Source organism: Triticum urartu, chromosome 2A (genome assembly GCF_056163025.1).
Source record: "Triticum urartu cultivar PI428250 chromosome 2A, HENAU_Tu73, whole genome shotgun sequence".
NCBI classification, from domain to species: Eukaryota; Viridiplantae; Streptophyta; class Magnoliopsida; order Poales; family Poaceae; genus Triticum; species Triticum urartu.
The window spans coordinates 170,952,957-170,959,292 of NC_141874.1; positions in this window are offsets into that span (position 1 = coordinate 170,952,957).

Sequence of the window (6,336 nt, forward strand, 5' to 3'; positions counted from 1 at the left end):
GCAGAATAGCATCAACCTTGTTTTGCTTGTCATTTGCAAACCGTGCATCCGTTTTCGGTGATCTTTATATTGATTTCAACCAAAATCATCTCATCTTTCCAGCGGCACACTTGGTTTGCCAAGTTGATGCCTTTATCATTCTTTCCCTTCCGGAGCACGCATATGCATTGCATATCATGTCTTGCATATCATGCCATGTATTGCATCATGTTGCTTGTGCATTGCACCGTGATTGATTGTTGTTCCTTTTGCTTGTGTTCTTACCTTGGGTAGAGCCGGGAGACGACTACGTGACCGAGGAACCTGTTGAGTATGTTAACGAGGATCAAGCTTTCGACAACTCTGAGAACTTTGCAGGCAAGATGACCATACCCTCGAAATCACTTCTATCTTTGCTTTCTAGTTGTTCGCTCTATTGCTATGTCGTGATACCTACCACTTGCTTTATCATGCCTCCCATATTGCCATGTCAAACCTCTAACCCACCTTTCCTAGCAAACCGTAATTTGGATATGTTACCGTTTTTGCTCAGCCCCTCTTATAGCATTGCTAGTTGCAGGTGAAGTTGAAGTTTGTTCCATGTTGGAACATGGATATTGTTGGGATATCATTATTATATCTTATTTACTTTAATCCATCTATATTCTTGGTAAAGGGTGGAAGGCTCGGCCTTATGCCTGGTGTTATGTTCCACTCTTGTCGCCCTAGTTTCCGTCGTACCGGTGTTATGTTCCTTGATTTTGCGTTCCTTACGCGGTTGGGTGTTATGGGAACCCCTTGACAGTTCGCTTTGAATAAAACTCCTCCAGCAAGGCCCAACCTTGGTTTTACCATTTTCCACCTAAGCCTTTTCCCTTGGGTTCCGCGGACTCAAGGGTCATCTTTATTTTAAACCCCCGGGTCAGTGCTCCTCTGAGTGTTGGTCGAAACTGGGCGATGTCCGGCGCCCCCTGGGCAACCAGGGTCTATGCCAACCCGACGTCTTGCCCATACGGTGTGCCCTGAGAATGAGATATGTGCGACTCCTATCGGGATTTGCCGGCACATCGGGTGGCTTTGCTGGTCTTGTTTTACCATTGTCGAAATGTCTTGTAACCGGGATTCTGAGACTGATTGGGTCTTCCCGGGAGAAGGAATATCCTTTGTTGACCGTGAGAGCTTGTGATGGGCTAAGTTGGGACACCCCTGCAGGGTATAAACTTTCAAGAGCCATGCCCGTGGTTATGTGGCAGATGGGAATTTGTTAATATCCGGTTGTAGAGAACTTGACACTTAACTTAATTAATATGAATCAACCGTGTGTGTAGCCGTGATGGTCTCTTTTCGGCGGAGTCCGGGAAGAGAACACGGTCTCGTGTTATGCTTGAACGTAAGTAGCTTCAGGATCACTTCTTGATCACTTATAGCTTCTTGACCATGCGTTGCTTCTCTTCTCGCTCCCATTTGTGTATGTTAGCCACCATATATGCTAGCGCTTGCTGCAGCTCCACCTCATTACCCTTTCCTACCCATAAGCTTAAATAGTCTTGATCTCGCAGGTGTGAGATTGTTGAGTCCTCGTGACTCACGGATACTTCCAAATAGTTGCAGGTGCCAAGGATACCAGTGCAGGTGACGATACCGAACTCAATTGGGAGTTCGACGAGGATTCGGGCCGTTACTATGTTTCTTTTCTGGATGATCAGTAGTGGAGCCTAGTTGGGACGATCGGGGATCTAGTATTTGGGGTTGTCTTCCTTTTTTTTGGTTCCGTAGTCGGACCTTTGATTGTACCTTGGATGATGTATGGATTATTTATGTATTGTGTGAAGTGGCGATTGTAAGCCAACCCTTTATCCCTTTCTTATTCCGTACATGGGATGTGTGAAGATTACCCCTCTTGCGACAAGCCTACCATGCGGCTATGCCTCTAAGTCGTGCCCCGACACATGGGAGATATAGCCGCATTGTGGGTGTTACATTAGCCCATCCACGAAGGAATCTTCGCAGATGCCTAATCTTATTCTGCCATCTTTCAACAGGCGACCTTCCTCCTGAATCTTTAGCCCATTCTCTAGCTATCAGCTCAAGGAACCTTTCTCTATCAAACCACGATAATTCGAAAGAGAATGTGTTTTTATTTCCCACATGGGTGGTATCGCCAGAGTCAACAAGCAACAGGGTGTGATCCGAAATTGCGCGCGATAACGCCTGGACTGTTACTAGGGGGAACTTCTGTTCCCATTCGACGCTAGCGATGACACGGTCCAGCTTCTCAAAAGTCGGGTTTGGTAACGAGTTAGCCCAAGTGAATTTCCTACCAAAAAGCTCTATCTATCTAAGATCCAAGCTTTCGATTATGGTATTGAACATAAACGACCATCTGCCGTCAAAATTCTCATTATTCTTTTCCTCCCTCCTTCGAATAATGTTGAAATCGCCCCCAACGAGGATTGGGAGCTGCTTGCTACCACAAATACGGACAAGATCGGCCAAAAAAATCTGGTTTGAGTTCTGGCTACGCGGCACCATATACCGCCACCAATGCCCAATTAAACCCATCGGCCTTTGATCTGACCCGAAACTTTACCGCAAAATCTCCCATGTCACTCCGAACTTCCAACGAGTGACACTTAACCCCGAGTAGGACCCCACCGGACCTTCCTCTTGGAGGTAGGCAGTGCCAGTCAAAGTCGACACCCCCCGATAAAGTGCTAAGGAATTGGGGGGTGAAATTGTCCCTTCCAGTTTTGGACAGGGCAAATCCAATTGGTGTTCATTAGATGCTTCCGCTAGAAACCTTCTTTTAGCCAAGTCTTTAAGACCTCTGCTATTCCAAAAAATTCCTCTCGTATTTCATCATCAAAATTTTTTAGAGGTACGTATCCTAGCACTCCTACGCACAGCCGAAACTGGATAAACCTTCCGTTTCCACTTCTGCTTAGGCTTATTTTGATCCTCCCGCCGGTCCTCACAACCGGGCTCCGAGGATTTAACTCTGGAACATCTACATGGATCGAGGCCCTAGGGGAACCGAATCCCTCATCCTCCTCTATCTCAGGAAGTGAGGGGGCAAGATCCGCACAAAAACTATCAAGAGCCCTGACTCCCAACGCATCTATGTCGGAATCATTCATGGGTTTAACAGCTGCTATGTTACATATCATTTCCAAAGCGCGCTCCACTTCGAGATCGAGAATATCATTAACTGATATAGTGATTTCACTACCATTACTACCTAGTGAAACCCCTAATTTATTTGCATTGTGAACAATCTTATCATTGGAAAAATGTAAAATCGAATTTGACATATTGACTGACATACTAGTAGTGACCTCAATGTCACGAAGCTTGGCCGCCCGCATAGCGCATCTAAGCTGCATGTCATCAACATCGGGCTGCTCCTGGAGACGACTGCTCATCCGCTGCCCCTCAGAAATAGGATCAGGGATCCCTCCAAAAGCAATGACCTCCTCCCATGTGGCCCTGTTTGGGGTGGGGCCTCCTGCCCGACCCCAAACAGAGCTCGACAGAACTGGAGCAGCCGAGGAATCACCAAGAGTCGATGAAGCCACACGCGGCATCGGTCGGTGCCCGGATCCTGAAGACGCCACGGAAGCCCCACCAACCACCGGCGCCAAGGGAGAAGTAGGGGCGGAGGCCACCTGGCCGCGCCCCCTCCCGATCTGGCCACCACCGGACTTGCCATTCGAGGCGAAATAGGCGCCGCGGTCACCGCCGCGGCCACCGGTCCTGCCGCGAAGCCAAGCACGTGGACAGAAAGATAGGGGTGAAGGCCTCGTGCCCGCATCCCCCACCCTGTCCGGCCGCCGTGGTCGAGTGTGCCATGGGAGAGGCAGGGCGGAGGCCTCCTGCCCGCGCCCCCCTCCTTGTTCGACCGCGCCGCTGGCCCACTACACGACCACCTCGGCACCAGACCTCGCCGGACTCCTCGCCGGTGTAGAAGCAGCAGGCGGAGAGGTAGATCGTAGGGCCACCTGCCCAAGATCATCCCCACCACCTGGACACAACCTGGCGCCCAGATCAATTGTTGTCGGTGGTGACGATGTGCTCTCCACCAAGGCTATTGCAGCAGCAACCTCATCGTCCACAAAAGTATCAGCAGCAGCAAAATCCAGGGGAGCAAGCAATCACTCAATCAAATCATTACTCTCTACCTGATCGCTCCACAATCGAGGAGGAGCAGAGCAGGCTCGAATGACCCAAATCTCATCGTGCTCATGGGTGCCGTCGTCGAGGCTGATGTCCCTTTGCCGGATACCGGCGCATCGGAACCCTGGATGTTAGGCTCCACGCGCTCCTGGTCATCCTCACGCACCTCCTTGTTCCCCGAGCCATCGTCCTTATCAAGCATATCAACATCATTCGCTTCCAAAGCCTTAGAGAAAAGCTCGGTGTCCTCGAACTCAATCTCGAGGTTATAAATCACATCTCTATGAACCCAGTTAACCACATCTGGCACGTAGTCAATATCAAGGACACTGACAAGCAACCTGGCCACCCCGTTGGATCGGGTAAAGGCCATATCCACTCTCTCGGTTTTCCCCACCAGCGTCCCCAAACTAGCCGCAACTTGAACATCATTCAGCGGCTTTGAAGGTGCCCCCGAGAATCGTAGCCAAACCTGAGTGAGTGGTTTACCCTTTGGCTCAACCTTCTTCCACTCATGAAACTCGAGGATGCATTGAGTGCCGGGAACTCTACACAACCCAAAACTCAGAAGCCTCTCCAAGTCCTCAGTCGAGGGAAAGTCCACCTTGTACATATTATCCTCAAGCTTAATAAGTTCCCACTGATGGTTACCTGGAGCTAACTCATTCAGCCTGTGCATAATCTGTGCATCAGTTAAGTTACCCTTGGTAACTTTCACTACCCCTGTGGTCGCGCACTGTGGCACATCAGGGATCTCCATAGCACTAGGAGACTCGAAAAACCTCAACTCAGCACAGCGCACACCATAAATTGTAACACCCGGCATAGGTTCACGCAAAAGCGGGCACTCTCCCGTAGCATGCACCGGTTTGGAGCAAGTGTCACAAAGCTCAGCTGTCAATTCGGCAATGAAGTGCCTCTGCTCTCCACAACGATAGCATAGCATTTTCTCCTTCTTACGAGCCCATTTGCTAACTTTCTCACCGCCCGGCCTGTCAGAAGCACCAACAGCACCCGCCGCCGCCGACTCGCTCGCGGGAACTGCCACAGAAGCTAAGGCAGACACCATAGCTAAGACCTGGCCAGACAACACAGGCGTCTGTGCAGCAGCCACCTCCGAAAACACCGTCGGCTCAGCGACGTCGGAAGCGGTGGTGACAGGCGGCGGAGGCTAACGATACAGGTTCTTGCCGCTGTGGCCAGTCCAAGATCCTCTGTAGCCACCTCTCTGTCTATGGTCTGGACCTGGTGCCCCCTCGACGAAACCTCCCGGCGGGCCGAGAAACAGACGCTCTGCCGTCCCATCGCTCTGCCAGGCATAACCACGGCCCCCGCCCGAGGATGAAGAGTCACGATGTTGGCCTTCGCCGAACGCGTCATAGCCGTTGTCCCCCCATTGACCCGGGGTGGCCGACGATCATCAAAGTCACGGCCGCGAAATGCATGGAACCCGTTCCCAGCACCACCACCACCACCACGGGGCGCCGGCGGACCAGCACGAGCCGCGGCAGGAGGAAGTCGTGCGGCCGCTCCCTGCGTCGGCTCCGCCCGACCTGGTTGCGGTTTGGCCACAACATGTGGCGGCGGCACTCTTGCTGGAGTCGGCGCGTGGGACACTCCCCTGCAGGGGGCTGCTGGGCCAGCGGCAGCGTGACTCCCGACTGTGGCTAAAGCTGGGACTGGGAAGGCGGCCGAGGCGCCGTAGCCACGGCCCCGGGCAATGCCGGTTTAGGTCCCTGCGGCTTAGGCCCTCCGCGACCCGCCATGCTCGCTGCAAGGGGGGATGCATGACGCTCTGCCTAGCGTGCACGAGGGGAAGCCAGGGACGGTGCACCGACGAACCCTAGGCGGCGGCTGAGTTACAGGGCACGATCTCGTGCTCGTGCATGCAAGCACGTCGATCCCATAAGTGGCCAACGGTTTTGCCTAGGCCTCTTGCCCAGCTAATCCCGGCCCACTCAAAGACAAGTCGCGCTGGACCGACAGCCCACTCGCAGGCCCGCCCTCACACCGCGCAGCCTCAGCCAGCCCCTCTGGGCCCAACAGCCGTTTCAAACGCGCAATCCGCGCCTCCCGGATCACGCCAGGACGGTCGACCGCCGGCGCCGGCGCCGCCGATGGCCGCCGCTTCTTCTTCCTCTTAGCAATCTTCCACGAATCATCGGTAAAGAAATCGGACAAAGT